The 20,815-nt window shown below is 39.7% G+C and overlaps 1 protein-coding gene across 1 annotated transcript in view; it reads right to left on the reverse strand.

The window, feature by feature from the left end:
- LOC112161900 (cadherin 11, type 2, OB-cadherin (osteoblast)) overlaps positions 1–20,815 on the reverse strand; it is a 264,903-nt gene that overhangs the window by 53,860 nt on the left and 190,228 nt on the right. The window contains exon 2 of the mRNA XM_024297437.2: positions 13,722–13,774. The gene's annotated coding sequence lies outside the window, so the exon portion shown is untranslated. The remainder of the gene's footprint in view (positions 1–13,721; positions 13,775–20,815) is intronic.

Here is a 20,815-nt window from a genome sequence, read left to right on the forward strand (position 1 = left end):
GACCTGGACACCTATAATCATAGTCAATCAGGCAGCTAAAATGATGAGCAATAGTGTTCCCTCCTGCCTCTCTACTTTTGCAGCGAGTTGGTTTTTGGACTGTGACGTGGACCAAGGTAATAACCAAGAGAGACATCAGTGATAGCTTTCATTCCGCTAGCTCACCCCCATTTTAGCGGTGCGTAGAGAGCCTGATCTACACACGGAGCAGCATCATCCAACTGAAAGAATTTGATGTCATAAACTGGATTTGCAGTAATTTCAAGAACATTTCTGTTTAGATCATTTTGATTGCAGTCAATTACTGGCAATCATAGTAATCTGAATGGAAATCATCCGCTGTTTGTGGTAAATTATGTTCCATCACAGCACTTTTCCTGATGATGAGACAGAGGCAGCTTTCTGAGCCTGTTGTGTGCATTTTAATCTTCAAATCTGTTTTGGATCGCTGTGACCGAGGTTCACTCGCAGCCACGCAGCTGCATTCATTTACACATCACGCATTCGACTAAAGGACGCATCAATGTTTCCTTTTTGAAAAATGGGATTCTGTTTTTGTAAAGTTCCTTAAGTTCCTTGATAAAAATCACAATTTGTTAAAACGTATCTGCTGATACACACTAAAAACTCCATAGTTAAAAATAATCTAAGTTGGGTTGTTTTAACCCTACTGCATGGTTAAAAAATGACTTGGGAGGTAAAAATATTTTCTCGTGTATCTTTGCGTAACTGTCTGCCAGAGTTGACGTGGATCACTTGTACAACTATCGCTGCAAGCGAAATACCAGGTTAACAAGGGCACCCAGTGGAAGCGGCCTCCATTTCACGCCGCTTCGCAGTGATTCCACGTGAGGTGTGAACCAGGCATTAGCGTGGAGCAACCCCACCCCCTTTCCCTTCCCCGTAGTTGAGAAGTTGGATCAGTGAGCTTGTGGTTCACCCGGTGTATTTTCTATGTCACAAATAAGATCTTTTCCAGTGTTTTTCTTCTGCTCCTGATTCACAACAATTTGGAAAAAGAAAAACTCAGAAATGTTACTTTAATCTTCATTTTCTTTTCAACGCTTTTGCTTACATAGTTTTTTTTATTTTCAGTCTCTCTTTAGACTTTCTTTAACCATATTGATATTGCATTTCTTCCTTTTTTACTTCCAGTTACATCTTCTCTGTTTCTCTCCCATCTGTTTTCCAACCCTCCTTCTTTGTTTGTTTACTCTCTTTTTTCTTTCCTTTGTTCATTCTCCCACCACCCTGTTTAACTTCTTTCCACGGATCTTTGATTTGCTTCCTGCCTTAATTTGCTTCCTTTATTTTAACCTTTCATTTTTCTTCTGTTTGTTCCTTCTTTCTTTAGTTCGTGTATCCGTTTATTTCCCTGGTTTGAATGTCTCTGCTTTTCTTTTTTGCGTTTCTTCCTCTCCTCTCCTCTCTGTCCGGCCGGTATTTGCAGATTAAAGCTGTGTAACAGGAGCTTCCACTGATGCTGTAATTACTGCAGAGGACTTTAAGAAGCCGAAAAGGAACACGGACAATTACACGGTACAGCAGAGAATCGCTGGTTTTGTGTCATTTTTATTCTTCTTTTGTCCCACTTCTCTTTCCTTCCAGCTTGGGAGAAGTTCCGACTTGTGGGGAGGGCTGTTACCCTTAGAACAGACTTCTGTGTGTGTCTGACACACACGTGGAAATGGATGACACGAGAAGCCCCTCCAAATGAAGATTCAGTATCTGTACTCACTCCAGATTCATGACGTATGTGAATGTAGGAGACTCGCAGAGAGGAGGAGGAGGCAGACAAATGGGACGGCGATGATGATGAGGGCTAAAACTCTGACTGTAAATCATCGGAAAACTTTCTCAGAAAGCTGTTGAAGGGCCTTCAACTCTGAAGAATTCAAAAAACAATCTAAAGCCGAGGCCTTGTTATTGTGTGTGTGGTTTTTGCAGTGCGGGGGGAGGTGGGGGTGGATGGGGCAGGAAACGGTTGCGTCTGGAATTGATTTCAAGCAGAAGAAAAATAGAATAGTTTGGATTCTTGAAGGTTTGGGAGCGGGGACAGATGACCACAGAGAAATGAAGAGAGCTCGGCCGGAGAAAAGAAGTGGCCACATAACCATGGGGGGGGGCAGACATCATGATGGATTCATACGTTTGCACAAAAGCTGATGAGCTTTCTTCAAATAAAAAACCTTCAATCTCACATCTTCAAAATGCTGATTCGTGAAAGTGGTTTAAAATTTTAGGCCACAAAAAAACGAAGCACTCTAGTGATGTTGGACTGGCTGCATCTAAATACCACAAGAAAACTATAGAGGGTAAAACAGCAAATGGCACGCAAAAGAAATGGAGAGAAAAGTGGTGAAGAGAAAAAAAGAGACGTGATCATCAGCGGAGAGCTGTTAGCTGCAGGGTTTGTCTGAGTTTCTCTGGAAAAGCAGTTTTAGTTCAGCTGTGAATCTGTTTGTTTTCTGTCCATTTCATCAGCAGTGCGTCAGCATCCAACGCCTTTCATTCTGATGGTTACTGTCATCCACATGTGTAAGACAAGAGAACCAAACAGCTCGGACAAGAGAACATCGTGTTCTGCTGTCGCACACAAGATAACAGCATCTATGGTGACGAAAGACACATTCACAAAATCAGTTTTTTGTATCTCTACCATAAAATCAGCCTTTGGGTCATGTATAAATGCTGAATGATGGTCATTTATGTTATGGAAAATTAAAGTTACAGTATTTATGAGATCCATCCATCAATCCATTTACTAATTCATCCACCGGTCCATCCATCCATCCATCCATCCATCCATCCACCAGTCTGTTGTCCATCCATCCATCCCTCCATCCATCCACCAGTCTGTCCATCCATTCATCCATCCATCCATCCATCTATCCATCCAGTCATCTGTTTGACTATTTGTCCATCCCTCCATCTATCCACCAGTCTGTTTGTCCATCCATCTATCCCTCCATCCATCCACCAGTCTGTTCGTCCATCCATCCATCCATCCACCCATCCATCCATCCATCCATCCATCCATCCATCCATCCATCCATCCATCCATCCATCCATCCATCCATCCATCCATCTATCCATCCAGTCATCTGTTTGTCTATTTGTTCATCCATCCGTTCAACCGTCCATATTTTCCTTCCATCCATTCATATATCCATCCTTCCAATCATCTTTGTTCTTTCTGTTGTCCAGTCATCTGATTGTTAATCCATCCATCCATCTTTCCATCCACCTATCAATCCATCTGTCCTACCTCCTGTCCTTCCTTCTATCCATTCATCCATCTATCATCTACCCATTTGTCCGTCCATCTATTCTTCTATCCATCTGTCCAACTAGTAACTAACTAATCTAGTTTGTGCATCAGTTTGTGCATCCATCCATTCATCCATCTTTCCTTCTCTGTCTATCATTGCATTCATTCATCAATCAGTCGATCCATCTATCCATCCATTCATCCATCCATATATTCAACTTTCCATATTTTCTTCCATCCATCTATTAATCCATCTTTCATCTTTTTTTCTCTGTTGTCAAGTCGTCTGAGTGATGATCCATTGATCTGTATGTATATAAATCTATTCATCTATTCTTTCACCATTTTTTTTCCCATCATTTTTTGCATCTATTGTATTTCCCCAAACATACATCTAAACAGATTCCTCCGTCGTCTGCTGCTGATCTCGGTTTAGGTCATGAAGCAGGAGTCTAACAAAGGAGGCCCTATAGGCATCTCTCTCTACACCCACCACTCTCAGCTGTTCCGGAAGGACACCACAGACAAATGTTAATTGGACAGAACTGTGACGTCAACTGTTGGGTTCTGAAGGGCAAAAATGAGCCATGAACTACTGCTGCAATATTAAACGTATTCTGTCCAACTCAAAAACCATGTGAAGGTGGGAAACAGTAAAGTACGTTTTGTTAGTTCTATCCAATCTCCACTAATGTGCCAATCAAAAAACAGGTCATGTTTTTTGGTCTCCAGTTCAACTTTTTAAAATTTGATCAAAGGAGACATTCACCTTTTAAAACCTTCCTCTAGAGGTCATTTCAGATGGTGCAACATTTGATGCTTCAAATTTGGAAATGGAGTTTATAGTACACAGAGGCTGCCTGACATGAGATTGACAGCCTTGCCAAATCTCTTTGATTCTATGAGAGATTTTTTTGGGGAAAAACTTGAAATCCCAGTTCCTCATAAGGTATGCCCCAGACAAATATTTAGCCTCATTCTAGAAACTGATCCCAGTAAGTTTTCAGCAGTTACAGCTCAGCAACATGTGAGCCTCAAGCAAGTGTTGATCAGTCTATCATAGAGCTATTTCTAACTTTCTGCATCAAATACTGTGACTTTGGTCCAGACAGAAACCCTCAATAATGCATTTACACACTAACTGTAAATCAGAACACTGCAGAGACCCATTGAACGTACCATTAACTGATCAGCAGGAAACTAATCTATCTTATTAGGAATGCTCGATGAAGCGGCCACGGCAGTGGAGAGCGGTGTTGTGTTATTGGCCCGGCAAGACAGTTATACAGCCAAAGCACCACAGATGGAGAACAAAGAGGTAGCCTAAAGAGAATTGATGCCGCTTTCAAGTCCATAACAAACATGTGACATTATGAGGGAGCAGATAATGGATGACGGCAGCACAGAAATGAAGAGATCAAGTGAAATTGCCAAGCAGAGGGGAAAAGAGGGAGAAAGCACAGCAGAGGGGGATTTGTGTCCAGCTATGGTTAGCCATGTGTGTTCATGCTTTAGCGAGCTCAGCCAGTCTGTTCCAGCATGATGAATAGAGACTAAAGATATTAAAATATGAGACAGAAAGAGAGGGAGAGGAAGAGAAATATCAAAGGGAAGAGCTGAAACGATAGGGGGTGGAAATCCTCTTTTTCAATTCATCCCTAAAGAGAAACGAGAGACTTAATCCTTCAGGGCTTACATTTGTTTCTTTCTTTCCTCACTCCCCCTTTTTAAGTATTTTCCCACTTTTTTAACCACTTAGTCTTTGCTTTACATCATTCCTAACTTTTTTTCAGCTTTGACCCTTTCAATCCATTCAATGTTTCTTTTCCTTGGTGATTTCCCTCTGTCCTAAAATCCCGTCCCCCGTTCATAGAATTCTTTGTAGGGTTCATGACGAACAGTAATCTCACAGCAAACACATTAATTGGCTGTTTCTTTCTCTTTATTCTTCTTTTAGTCCACAGCAGGTTACAGAGTGCTAGGATGTACCTACAGGATGTTTATTTTAGTCTGGATCTCTAGTTTGGATGAGGATGAACCGCATCGACAGATCAGAAAACAGCAAGGAAGAGGCAGACACCACCATGAATACAAATTCATGGCAAGAAGAAAGCGCTTGGAGGCTTTAAATGATGTCTTAAAGAACAAGTTTGTAAAAATATGAGCACATAGGTAAATGAAGCTGATTGATCACATTTCAGAACTTTAACGTTTTAAGCCTGATGGAAAAAAATATTCAATAATTAAAAAAAAAGCATTTGTCTGGTGTTGGCTCATGATTTGACAAGTTTTAACATATTTTGTCATTATTTAACCACCTGTTGCACTTTTTATCAGGTTAATTTCCTGCTAAAACCTGCTTGCCAAATCAAAATAGAAGAGCCCTAAGCCTCTGTTTTGAAGATTTTTTTTTTTGTTTAAAGTTTATATTACAACATTAGATAATAACAACCCAGGTTGACTGTTGCCATTATCTGCTTGTTTTACATACTTTCTCAGTCTTCTTCTCTTTTCCTTTGGTTTCTGTGTACGTTGGCTGTGACTCCGCCCATTCTAATTGCGTAAATGGTTGAAGAGTTACAGTAGTCATAAGACTGTCTAAGGAATTTTTACCTTCTCCATATTTCTCCACTTGTAGGTACATTTGTAGTGTTAGGGTTGTCAAAAATAGTTTTTTAAGGACCAACCCTCCAAGCAGAGGGATACAGAGTCCTCCGTGGCGAGGGCATTCCGCATCACGCCGGGGAGGAGAAGCGCTTTTCTTCATGTGGCTGTGCTCCGAACCACAGAAGTTTACAATTAAATGTAGGTAATGACTTTTTGTTTTAGCACGACCTTTTCAAAGTCATACAACTGCTGTTGTTATGTATATTCGAGCGTTGAAAGCGTTGCGCTAACACTAGCTGACCGGCAACTATTGATGACGTCATCAAGAGGAAGTGATGTTCGAATTCTGAGACACTATTTTTCCATATCTCTCCATTTGGAGAGCTAAATGTAGGTGTAGGGAGAAGGGAAGAAATCGGATTAGGCCTCAAAACTCCAATGTTAAAGAGTGAAATGACTTTTTCTGAGTCTTCAGTGTCAGCCGGTCTTGCCTCCAGCCTGGCTGTCTGAGCCTACGTATCTGTGTGTTTTTTGAGAAATTCTTTGAGTTACTCTAGAATCACCCAATGATGTTTAAGTATTGAACACACTGACTATGCTACGGCTATTGCTACCGTTTTTTCAACATTTTAAGGAACATTCAAAAGCCACAATATTTTTTTTTAAATTGCAGTTTGCCTTGTATATATAAGCACCTTATATAGCCATAAGATGCTTAGGTGTGTTATTGTAAATATGTTTTAGAAGACAAATATGCAGCGTTTCCAACTGTTTTTTTTTCCTTTTTACTTATTACAAGTAGGGCTGCCACGATTAGTCGACTAATCGACGACTAATCGACTATTAAAATAGTCGACGACTAATTTAATAGTCGATTAGTCGTTACTTCATATTAAATGGAGTCAGTGTAGTAAAGTTGAAAGTTATAATGGTGTTATGCTAGCTTATTGGACTATTTTGGCATTTATTAAGGTTTTTTTAGGCTATTTTGGAGTTTTTATTTCAGCTACATGCTAGCTGTCTTTGCTAACTTAGGCTTTTTTTAGGCTAATTTGGCCTTTAACTCATATTTTAGTTGGCTATCAGCATCTTCAGCCATCGTCACTAACATCTTTTGCGGCCAAATTCAGCTTACATTTCTTCTATAATGATGCTAGTGTGAATATAGTTTTTAGTTAGTTTAAAGTGAATGATGGTTAAGATTTGTGTTTTACATCAACTTTGTGCATGACCCGATTGGTCGACTAATCGGAAAAAATAATCGGTGATTAGTCGACTATTAAAATAATCGTTTGTGGCAGCCCTAATTACAAGAAGGCTGGGGTTACATAGTCACAGTACCGTTCGTTTTAGCAGTATCAGTCTGTTTTATTCAAGTTTTGCAAACAAGCTTAGGAGTTATAGGGTGTTGTGAATGTGCCACAATTCAGGAAATTAGTAGTGTGTTCCTGTAAATCCAAGTTTACATGCTTTATTAATTTGGTTTAATTCAAAGAGAAACTTGTCTTTAATTTACATTTCCTTTGCCGTTTAGTGTATCAAGGTGGTTTGTATAAAGAGCCATAAAATAGCAAAGTTACCAACAAAGCTTTTGCTCTCATTTTCAATGTGTAGAAAATATTCATGCGTAAATAGAAAAAAATAATAGATTTTTTTCCTGGGTTTTTAATTACCTATTTTCCTCTTTTTTACTGTAATGTGAATCGATGACAAATCTAACAAGAAAAAAAGTCACATTACGTCCATCTGCAAACTGCGACCTGAACTTAAAAGTATGAATGATATCAATTCCGAATGTCATTGAGTCACGTCAATCTCTGAGTGACATTTTAGTCACAGCATAGCAGATGTGATATCACCTCACTGTCATCCATGCTTCATAATGTACCACCTGCTCTTTGATTTCTTTATTTTTTCCAAAAAAAAGTATGTTCCATTTTTTATTAATTTTTCTCTGACATCACAGGTTCTGTTGATAATTGTTCAATTCCTCCCCGTTAGGGTGCAAAGAAACGCTGTCTTTGAGTTATCCCAAGGTCTGGCAGAGTATTTCATTAATGTGTGCTTTTCTGTACCAAGCTCTCAATCAGACAGACAGCTAGATAATCAATACTGGCAGAGGGCATTAAAACTCTCCTTGCATGTTTGTGTAAATCCCCAGGAGAAAAGGAAAAAGAAAATCTTCTCCTCCCTAATTCCTGCTCCTTATCGGTCCTCCCAGACACCCATCAGTGTCACATTTGTAAAGATGTATGGGTCTGATAGTTAATGAGTTTTAACAGTATTCCGCCACTCTACTTTACTCCCTGGAGAGCTGCTTATCAGCACCTTTCACTGGTTTTATGTGTTTATGTTGTTTTTTAGGGAAACTGTTTTACTTTGAATTTTTTCCTTTTTCTGCAGCGCTGCTGTGGGTGATATCACACAAAACACTTTCACTCTGAGGCCATGATTTCACCTGTTCAACAATAAGAAAAGAGGATCTTTTTTTAGACTGGAATGTCTTTGAAATATTTGTTGCAGGGAAAAAAGGTCATCTGTATTTTGAATTTTCTCACAGGTTTTGTCATCTCAAAGTGTCTAAATAGTCAGGGATGATACAGTTGTTGCTTATGTCAATAATTCAGAACAAATTGAAAAGAGCTGCCAACATAAAAAAAGACAACCATGGCCCAAGTCATCATTTTTGTTAAGACATAGATGCAAAAAACAATAAAACAGAAAACTGATTGGTTTTTGTGTTTTGATAAAAAAGAAACTCTGGCAAAAACTGATCAACTTTAGAACTTGGTGTAGAACAGGGGTGTGTGTTCAAAGTCAGTCCTCGAGGGACGGTCTCCTGCTGGTTTTCCAGAAATCCTGCCTTATTAGCTGTTGATTACCTGGATCAGGTGTGTTTGGCCAATAAAAATATTAAATGACAGGTTAGTTGGAAAACATGTAGGGCACCGGCTCCTCAAGGACTGACTTTGGACACCCCTGTTCTACACAAAATTTTAAGGTGTCTTTATTGAGATCTCTGAGAGCAAAAAATGTATTAGACTATTCTAAAATTGCAAAGAAGAGAATTTATTATTAGCCCAAATGTCCTAATCCTGTATTGTCTATGCATTACCAGGTAAATCTGGTTATGCGATGCCATTTTTCAATTCAAAATTGCCCCATTCAGATATACTGCTAGTAAGTTGGAACCCTCAGCAGACTTGTCCTCAGTGTCCTTATTCAATCCTATCCAAAGTTTCAATGTCAATCCAGAGCTCAATTTTTTAAGTTTTGTAATATCAAAATATCTGTTTTGACACACTGGACATGTAGAAACTTGGCAGATAAAGTTAGGAAACATGTAACACGCTTGACTTTTTCCAGCCTCAAAGTCAAGATTCAAAGAGGTACACTCGTGAGTCTATGCCTTAGTCATATGCACCAGTGTGGGCCTGTGCTACGGGTTCTTGGGTTGTCCCAGCCCATGGAAGGTCATAGACAGGTGTGACTGGATCTCAAAGGGAACACAGGTACATCTTACAGTTCCCTTGAGGTTCATGTGGCTACTTAAGGGACGTCATGAAAAATAGGATTATCGTACTTGTGGTAAGTGTATCATGCAGCATTTGTAAGGCTGATGGAAGTTACGTACAGGTTGTACGATGCCACACCCATTAATGAGGTGTGAGTCCTGGCTCTTTACTGACCACACACAAATGTGGGGTGTGAACGTGATATGTAAATGCCAGTAGGGCACCCGTAGCATGCTTATACATTTTTATCTATCATCCATCCATCCATCCATCTTCTTCTGCTCATCTGGAACCTGTTTGTGGGGGCAGCAGTCTACTTTCTCCAGCTCTTCTGGGGGTACCCCAGACAAGCTGCGAGACGTAGTCTCTCCAGCATGTCCTGGGTCTTGCCCGCCCAGTGGGACATGCTCCCAGGGCGTCCAGGAGGCACATAATGAAAAGTACGTGAAAAGTTGCCTAATTCCTTCAGTTTCTAACAGTCAGGCTGCACGCAAAGGATGTGCAATGGGCACACAAGGAGTGCGCACTTATGACTTGAACAGCACTAACTGGCTCTTTGGATAGATGGGGTTTTAAAAATAAAAAAAAAGATGTGTCTGACCTATTTCACCCTTACTCACTCTTACGAGTTGTGCAAGTTTTCCTTACAAGTTGTCTCCCGCAGCATGCCCATAGGAAAAATAAAAATGACATAAGCATTTTTACACTAGAGATTAAGGGAGTTGTCCATTAGCTACCCTATGCGCCCCATACAGGTTTAGCCATTTGTCATTCACAGACATCACATATCCACCTGTAAGGACAGTTGTGACTGAGGCATGAACTGAGATTTGTTGTACAGCTCTCACTTAAAAGCTGTAAATGAACAAAAGGTGACATCCATCTGCTCTGCACACCAGCTACAGTTGGTTGATGGTGGAATAATAAATAACACATTGCTTTTATATATTTTATAAGCCTGAATGTATTCAATTCTCCTCAGTGGAGTTGCAGGTTGGGTTGGCTTTGGTTTGATGTCCCTCCAGAGAGGTTGTTGGATTTGCACCAATTATCTCCACCTCATTCCCATGTGCTGACTCATGAGACGAACTACCATGGTGTCATCAGCAAACCTAATGATGTGGTGATTGTTATAACGGCTAGCAGCCATAGTCAGCACTCCAAATGTCATGGTCCCCCCTAAGGTGTTTCAAAGTTTGACTTTTTTTTTTTTTTACAGAAGACTGAACAAACAGATGTGAATTGTGGGCCAAAACTGTCATTGCAGCAATTATCAACTTTACAACATCACAGTGATACTTTAAAGACTGGCAGAATTAGATGTCAAAAATTGTGTTAGAAACATCTGAACGTGTCCTCAAACATTTCCTGGTCCCAAAGACTTCTGGGGCTGTATTACAATAAAATACCAACTCAACACATCTGGCAGGCAGCTGAAGTATGCAAGACAGTCAATGAAGTCCCCAGATGGAGCAGTACCCTTAAAATGCTTCATTATCAGCTTTGAAAGCAGTCCTGTGGTGCTTGAACGGGCTCCTGGGACCCAACTCTGATCTCCTCTAGTGCTTCTGGCTCCTGTCCTTCTCTTTGTGCAGGCATGGCAATAAAGCCATCACAGGATTCTTGTGCTGGAGCATCTCTCAGAGCATTATCAGTGTTTGTGTACTCAAAGTCTAGTGTGTAGAATTCCACTGCGACACAACTTTTCAAGCAGCATATTTTCTAGACTTGCAGAAATCTATAAATATACAGAATGAGTAGGCAATGTGCAGCTGGATGATGGTATTTTTATGTTCCCCCTGTGGTCTGCTCCAGCATTGCTCTTCAGGTCATGTATAACTCTGACATTAGCTTAGATCAGTTTTTATATTGAGCATAGAAATTTCCCTGTCAATATCTCAGCTTTTGAGAATGTCTTTCATTGTATTGTTTATACATTTTATGCAAAATCCTCTGAATTCTCTGCACATTTGCATCTCTGTATAGCTCTGCAGAACAATGCAACAATGTTTACTTCATCCATGTTTCAGTGAACCCAGACATTCTTCACCTTTTATATGTATCTCCAAAAGTCAACATGAGTGTATAATTGTGTTGACCATGAGCCCCTCTACAATGGCCAGAGATTTTATGATAACTTGTCTTGATTTTTACTTTAAGCCTAAATGCATATCTAGTTTACATGCAGCCTGAAGTCTGAACAATGGTTAAACTCAAGAGGAATTCCTAACGCATAAGAGAATTTGGCCCTATGCCTTAGTTACAACTGCCCTTACGGGTGGATTTGGGCAACAGATTGTAGTAAACACTTACAAAAAAAACATAAGGCAAAATAAGTCAAATTTGTCAAGCAGTTTTGTCATCTTTTTAATTCTTTTTAATTTAATGAACCGAGTGGGACCTGGTGGCACAAAAGATGGCGGCTGAAAATCATTAGCCAGAAGGAAGTCCAAGACCGGAACATCATCGTCCCCCACCATAAATTTAAATTGAAAAATAGTTGTTTTTGGTTGAAAAAGACTAATATAACTGGCAACCCCAACAGATATGTGTTTTTGTCTGTTTTAATCTTTGAACTTTTGCCACCTGAGGTGTTTCTAATACTAGTTGACATACCAAAACTTCACTTACACGATCAATGTGAATTATCTAATCTGGAGAGAAAAGTGCTTTTGCATTGGTAAGCAACATTTTAAAGGGGCTTTTAACCAATATGCAACACATTACTGATATAAGTTTGTTAGTTTATTACAGATCTCCATTAGCTACAGGAAATTCCACCAGCTATTCTTCCTGGAGTTCCAACTTCTGATTCACGTTGATTGTGTAAAGGGTCTAAGCTAACTGTGGTCAAATGTAAACACTGATCTGGAGCTAAAGGTCCAACTTACAAATCTTAATCTTTGTTTTACAAATCTGAACGCTTTTCTTAGTATCCTTTAATAAAGCGTTTAGCCACTTTTGACACATTTTAAGCTAATCCTGAACAGAAATAAAAGCTGAGATCTTGTGAAATTTCTACTTGGGCAATTTCCATTTCTGGCTAATGATTTTCAGCAATCTTCTTTGCTGCCACCAGGTCCTCTTGTATGAACCACACTGCACGGGGTGCAAGTGAAATCTACAGCCTGGCTGAGTGTAGTTTGTTAGGGCGTCCTATACAGGCTCATACGTATCACCTGCACACCCTGAGCGTAAAGTATATGTACGCGGTCAGTAAGGAGCCGGTGCACAAACCTCACTAATGACAATAGTGTGGTGTTGGGGCACCGTATAACAACGCAATAGGGTTACTAATACGGCATAAGTACCTGTAACTTTTAGCACCGTTACAAATACTTCACAATACTACATACATGACAATTGTATTATATTTTCATGATGTGAGATACACCTGCACTCCTCTTAAGATGCAGCCTCTCCTCTCTATGACCCTCTACGGACAGCCCAAAACACACAGCACCTGTATGGGTCAACCCCCGGACAGGTGCATGGGACCAGGATGTTAAGTGTGCAGCGAGGAGCAGGTTGTGAAATAAAAGAGTTGATAGTTTTATTTGATAAACATGGATGAAGAAGGCTTTGATTTAGTTCAACACTTCTTGGATGATTTGAGATTTCAAACCTGTGCAAATCCCATTCCAGTGCAATGGAAACACATGAAGAAGAATTTCAAAAAGTGTTCATCAGATGTTGTTCTTTGACCTAAACAGGTTATTTTGTAAACGTTTACCTCTGTCAACAATTGTTGTCTTTGTGTCTGTAATTGTGGTTTGTGCACGCAGCGCAGTCGAGCATTGATCTGTGCTCCAGTTATCTTTCAATTGGAGAACTGTGTGAGCCTCAGATATTTATAGATTTGTTTTATATTTTCCAGTCTGACCCACTGCGTGTGAGTCTTTGTACATATTTGTCTTCTTTGCAGCTCGAAGGATCAAACTACGAAGCTCTGAAATTGGCTTGTCAGCCTGCCAGCCACAGATGAGCACACTAATGATTGATCAGATCTGCCTTTTGATTTCCCTTCTTCTGTGGGGATTACGAAAATGCTTAGCGCAGGAGATGTGCCGTGCATGATTCTGTCTTCAGAAATGAGAGCTTAGAGGGCATCAAGAAAAAAAAAGGGCGTAGTGAAAAATGCACTTTAACAGACTGCTGTAGGTGCAAACAATTTAGAAAGGCTTTCTCTGAGCCGTGAAGCACAACAATTGATCATTAATACAACGGACTGTAAAATTGCAAAACATCTCTCTTAAGGAGAAGGTGACTCAGAGTGATGAAGCTTGCTGCAATCCCACTTCAAAGGCTTTTTAAGAAAAAATACTCACCTTTTGGCTCCTCACTGAGCTGGAAGAGATGGAAGCGTTCGTCTCTGATCAGCCTAAAAGGAAAGCGACAGAGAGAACATTTGCATTATTCACATAGAATAATCTAAATGAAAGTAACACATGATGAAGAACACATTTCTGTCAAAAAAAATCCTTTTGCATCTTGACAAACAACCAGAGAAAGCTGTGATACATATACTTGTATGGCATCTGCATGAGTAGACTGACAGCACTCCAGCACAGATTCAGCAGAAAAGTCAAGAGCTCAGAGTTCACAACCTCTGCTGTCCCACTTACTTTGGTGCCAACAGCTTTACTACTGCTATGCATGGCTGGAGCCAATTCAGCATAAATAAAATATACATAATCTGTGTTTACCTCTGCAGCTCTGTTCTACCTTCACCTTGATGTTTTCTGCATAACCCTGCAGGTGACGTACCAGAGAGCATGGCAGTTAAAGCAAGAGGCACAATTTGCAAAAGCTTATGTTGAATTAATGCAAAGCACATGCAAAGGCCTTAATTCAATATAACAAAAACTGGAACATGTATATTTAACTACCACTATCCATGCATTTCTGTAGGAACTGTGACGAGAGAGATTAGAATTCTATACAGTTTTTGCAGGAAGTGCATCCTGGCAAACATTGTCTTGGTGCATCCATTACATTTCCAGATCATCTCCAGTGATACTTGGTTTACGGGGAACAGGATCTGCTTTTTCCTTCACCAGTAAGTACCAGTGAGAAGCCCTTCGGGTGAGCTGCTTAACACCGGCAGGTCCCAACGGAGCGACTCGGGGCCAGCGGTGCTGCTCCAGCGTCTGCACTGAGCACGTGCACGGATGCTGCTGAGAGTGTTTTTTTTTAACCGCGTTTCCTTTCTTCTAGTAACTGTGTGGGTGTGATGGCTCGTGACAGAGGAGGAAAAAAAAGTAGTGAGGTGTTTTAAAATGATGTAATGGCTAAATATCAAAAGGCCAAGAGCTCCCTTTATCTTCAGCTCCACATTTCTTTCATCCAAATATTCATAAATGTGCAGCGAGAGATCACACAGCTCCGAGGACCAGCACTCTGCAATCATTAACCGCCTCTTCAGTGTGATTTATTTATATATTTCTGCCTGAAACAGCACAAATACTCCAAGACTGAAATAAAAATGATCTTTTTCGGGGCCAACCAAAACAGTGTTGGCCCTGTTTAATCCTCGTATAAATCGAGGATATGTATATATATATATAAGCTTATACTGTATACCATATTTCTATATTACCATTTCATCCCTATTTTGGTTTACATTTGTATACATGTATTTTGTATAATTTAAAATGCATATAAGTGCAGTAAGAACAACTCAGTATTACTGCAGAAAACTTGGGTCGTATTTTTGACTTCAACTTTTTAAAAGCATTCTTGGCTGATCATGCTCATCCTCCTCATCCCACCATGTTCACCAACAGGACCATTAACCTTTTTTTTTTTTAAGCGTTTGCTCTTCTTACACTTCCACAACACTGCCCAACAGTTCATCTGTATTGACATCATCGCTAAAATTCTCGTGGAAGTGAATATTTTTGTTCTCATATTGACCAGAGTTTGCGTTTTTAAGTCACATCAGAGTTCAGGTAAGATTCTATACCTGCTCAATAAAGTAGAGCATGTATAAAAACAAACTGGACAAAACAGCTCAAAGTGCCCTAAAATAATCATGACATGACAACTGTAGTTCAGTACAGAAAATCCAGCTGAACTGATTATATTTCAGAGCCCTTTTTATAATCCAAGATACAAAGCTCATAATTTTGCTGTTAAAAATGCAGTAATCCAAGTCATATATGTTGAGAAGCACATGTGCTGTTCCCTTTAAAGATCCACTTTAATCATCTTTTGATCTATTTTCAAAGAGTTCCCAGTGATCTTTTAATTATGATTATGTCATTTTTTGGACACTCTAGATTCACCTCATAATTGTGAGTGATTCCCGTCATCCATCTTTACACCCTCTCCAAGTAGCTTTCAGCCCCTCACACCCCCAATCTAATATTACAAGAGCAACAAAAATGTTGAGCAATATTGGAGCTATCCATCCGTACAGTTTTGATCCAGATTCCAGCTCAGACGAGAAAAACAAAGACGTCATGGATCTGGATGTATCAGAATGGAGCTTGTGGCTCGCCCTGCGTATTTTCTACGTCTGCTGGGAGATATGATGATAAATATCATAGAAAAGTGTCTATCATGCCATTTCTCTTCTATTGATTGTATTTGTTGATTTTTATTGCTAAACTTTTGTGAAGTTTTGTTTTTCTACTAAAAAACTTTTAACTTTGGTGCAACTGTTTCTCAATTGTGACAATTCAGTTACACGTTACCAAAGAAAATGAGGTCAGAGAAAAGTAAGCGGTGACATTTTTGTCATTTTTTTCAGAGAATAAATGAAAATATACTTTATTGTGGTATGTTTTGATATATATCATTATTGTGATATAAAATAATTTATATTGTGATACACAATTTTTTTCTATTTTGCCCAGCGATACGTCACTGATGAGATCTTTTTCAAATGGCATTTCTTTTTGTCTACTCCTGATTCACAACAATTTGAATAAAATACTCAGAAATGTATGACTGGATTGATACAATACTGTTCGTCAATATTTATCACTGCTAATGTTAGCTTGAAGCTATAAGTTTGCGCATGAACGGTTAATCAGAGCTTTGGTTGAAGGGGGCGGGGAAGCTCCAAGCCAACAGTCCTGCCCCCTTTCCCGGGATTGTATTTTTGAGCTACTGCTGAAAATATGTCGTAAAAAATAAAATAACTTTTTGATTTTGGCTAAAAACGTCATAATCGTACTTAAAAGATCACTGGGAATGATTTTACTATAGAAAGAAAAATGATTGGAGTGGGTCTTTAAGCGAGGCCTGCTTTTTTTCTCCTTTTTTAAAAGTGCTCTACTGTAAAATGAACTGTATAGTTATCACGGTGTAACTAAATCTGACTAATTTGTATTCTCAGTCCATTCGGCTCACTCCACCTAAAAATGACAGCTCATTAGGCAGGGCGAAATGGATTTTACCATGTTGCGGCATCACCAAGGTCCCTGAAACAATGCTGTCAATAGCGACACAGTTTGAACTGCGTCTTGTGTAAAATGTTGAATGCATGAAAAAAGGCTTATTGATCGGGAGGCCACTTCCAACGCTCTGTTGTGGGGATATATCACTGCATGCTCACAGGCTTCAAGAGAGTGATAATGCTTTCTATTGATTTATTTTGATGAATTGCATTCATATCTGGAGAATGATTTTCATGAGTATAAACACCGAGAGGATCTGCGAGTTTAATGTTTTATTCCAGCAATAAATACTGTCTGAAAGTGAGATGAAAGATTCTTGAAATGTGCTTTGATACATGGCTACAATATGACTCTGTTCATGCTATAATGAATACACATGTTGGTCTTTGTGCTTGCTGATGTAACTCCTCATTGTGTTAGGCTGCTATCATATGGATCCATAAGAGACAATGCTGCTTATTCCGCTCACTTTCTCAACTCAACGAGATCCCACAGGCTAAACGCCAGCATTTTCTGCACAGCTCCTTCTATCCTCTGCACTGTGTGCAGCAAAACCTTTCCTCCTCAACAACTAAAAGCAGAAATGAAGATGAATGAAAGGCAGATGTCTCTAACAAGGTCATTTAGGACAGAAACAGACATCGTTTCTCATTTTAGGTGTCCATTACTGCAGAATATAATCAAATTTTCTTTTTTCCGCATGCAACCTGCACAAAACACACAATAAGTGCACGGCGCACACGCGTCACGTTCTGACCAGAAAAAGCAGCTAGAGATACAGCCATTACCGCTGCGCCTGTCATTAGCTAAAAGGCCTAAAGCTGGAGCCAGACCAGAAAAATTATTGTGATTATAGGCCTGTATAGCTCAGCTCTATCAAAACATATTACACTCTCTCAGATTAAAATCTGGTGTTTCATGCGGTTTCTAAATAAAGATGATAGGATTTATTCCGTGATAGCAGCCAACTGGAATACCAGAGAGTCGGCTAACATTCGGCCATTAACGCTGAAGTTTTCTCTGTTGTTTAGTGGAGGTGCAGCTGCATGCGTCCTTCTTTTGTGGAGAAGCAGTTTGTGCTTCAAAGAAGCTTAAACCACCTGTGACACACGACCATCCGAGTTTGACAGTGTCAGCCTAAGCGGGATGAGACGGCAGCTTTGAGGCGGTGCATGGTGGGCGCAGCTGGTACTCACGCACACATTTTAGCTGGCAGGGACTCGGGGCTCCCAGCTGTGTGTGCATCATCCATGAATGCAGTGACACTTGCAGAGGACCAAAGACGCACGAGCTCATCTCACTTCATGATTTTTCCATTAAACTGCTGCTACATTTGGCCAAGTTAAACACTGCAATGCAAATCATTTGTATCAGTAACAGGACATGGAGAACTGCATCAAAAATGCTGTAACCTGATATCATAATTGTGGGTAATCATCTTCAACAGAAATCCAAAATTATGATACAAATTGGAATATTAGTTCCTTAAATAGGCTGCACTCATTAAACAGTGATCCATCATCCAAGTAAATCATGATATTTAAATGAAAACATTTTCTTTTTCATGAAACCCAAAGGTTAGGTGAGTCGGGATGCTGTTTGTCCCCCTATATCAGGGGTGTCAAACTCAATCGCACCGAGGGCCAAAATTAATCCAAAACACACCTTAGGTCACAGGCCGAATAGGACAAACATTTATTGAACTCTTTAAAACTAAAGGCAGGATAATAAAAAGGCAGGAATATTATTCCAGAATAAATAATCTTAAACCTTAAATAACTGTCAGTATTTTACTCTCCGTAAAAATATATTTTGTCAAATTTATACAAGTTAGAAATAAGCGCAAGATAACATCGGGCCATTAATAACAATAAAATCAAATGATCTGGAGGGCCTGCAGGCCTTGACTTTGACACATATGCTCTATCCCAGGGGTCCCAATCTACGGCCCGCGGGCCAGATCTGGCCCTCCTCCACATCTGGGCTCCAACACTATCAGAGACACATTACTTTTTTCTTTTTTTTTTTCTCTCTATCTGGCCGATTGAGACCTACATAGAACATGAGTTTTTATTCCCTTCTGCAGTCTGAACTGTGACGGGAGAACATAGATTGGTTTAATTTGTAAAATGTTTTTTTTTTCTTTTTCTGTGAAGAGTACAGAAATGAACTGTTTCAAATTTGGCTATGTGGGGCTTCCTGGAAAACCTTGAATGTTAAAGCTGTGTTTGCTACACTTTTTCTGTTAGCCTACAAACCGACTCGGGCCTCCCATCAGGGGAGAAAACAGTTATGTGGCCCTCGCAAGAAAACGTTGGGGACCCTGCTCTTTGCTATTAGATTTTTGCAGGTTGACCTTGGACACACTGCGCTCATGTTCTCACCCTCTTATTCCTTCATACAGGTTTAGGTTAGTGTTGCTTACCTGACCCTGCTTCGACTCTGACCCGGTTTACCTGCCACAGTCCTGTTCTACCCAACGTTTGATCTCTGATGCTCCCATGCTTGTGTTTGATCACTGCCTGCCTGACCCTGATTTAGCTTTATAGACTTTCCGCTGTATTTTGACACTTGTCATCCTGTCTGAGCTAATAAACCTGCTGAACGTGGAACCAGCTGCCTGCTTGTTTGACACTTTCATATTCGATTTGACCAAGTCATATTTCATCATGTATGTTGTATTGTCTGTTCTTGAGTTTTGGTTGTTTGTAAGGTAACCTACGGCGAAAGGCATCATAAATTAAATGTATTTCTGCACATTTCAGAATAATTGTGCTGCTATATTCCAAACCTGAATGTTCTATTCTTGGGTATCACATCTTTCTGAGCTCCCAATAATAGTTCATATCCTGAGGTGAGAATAATTTCAGGGAGCAATGCAGGTCTTAGACCTCCTCATTAAAGATTAAACCTGTTTTAATTCTTTTAATTCACCTCACTTTATTTTTTTTTAGCTTTTTTTCCATGTTTTTTTTCCATATTCTATAAGAAAAAGACAAAATCTCTGCAAGTTTACTTCTATCTGCTTACAAACAGATAATCTAAAACCTGTTTTGTGCTTATCTTTCTGTCTGTGATTTAAACACTTGTATGGAGGACTCTGATGAGTTCAGCTCAAGTCAAGAAAAAAGTCCAACATTTCTGAATTTCCTGTCTAAATTTGGCGTCAGTCTTTAAAAACAAACACACAGTATTTAGGTAGCGTCTGTTTATGATCCAACGTTTATTTTATCGTAGATGCACAGTTTGTTTCCCATCATTTCAGCTCGGGGAAGTGTCCTCCTCTGTTTTACCTCCTCCACTCCTTCTCGCCTCCTCACTGACTCACTGCTCAGACTAAAATAAAATGCAGCACAAGAGCTGCAGGTGCGAGTTGCGGGTAGCTATTTTGTAATATCGGGTGATTTTTTTTTTTTTTTGTCGTTAGGCTCAGACGTCCTGCACCCACAATAGCTCTACTCCCACACCATTTGCTCCAGACGGCAAGTGCTGCAGCCTGTTTCCCTGTCAAGTGATCTGAAATGTATCTGCATGTGTTGAAATGGGAAGTTGGATGAGATCATTGCCCAGAGAAAGCAACATATCCCATTCTATCTTAAAATGTTTTTAAATGTTCGAAATATAACACATCTTAGACATGTACAGGGAAAATGTGCTAAAAGTCTCTACCAATTACTACTTTATGCTGAGTTTGATGGTATTTGGGAAGGCTGATGTGAGCACAGAGGTAATTTTTGGGTCAGGTCTTCCTCGAGGACACATTAATCCAGGAACAGCAAAATCAAGCATGGAGCCCGCCCTTGTGATAGGTAAGCATCTGCTTCAGGCCTTAAAACATGTGCATGAAATGCTAACTCCTCAGATCATCTTTAGGCCATTTCTGTTCCTCATTTAGCTTGTTAAAATGTTGTCATGACATGATGTCTTATTCAAATTTTTGGACTTTACCATAACATCTCAAAGTTAAATTTATTATTTGAAGATCCACTCTGATAAAAAATGTTTTGTTACATGTT

This window comes from Oryzias melastigma, linkage group LG15, assembly GCF_002922805.2.
Source record: "Oryzias melastigma strain HK-1 linkage group LG15, ASM292280v2, whole genome shotgun sequence".
In the NCBI taxonomy this organism is placed as follows: domain Eukaryota; kingdom Metazoa; phylum Chordata; class Actinopteri; order Beloniformes; family Adrianichthyidae; genus Oryzias; species Oryzias melastigma.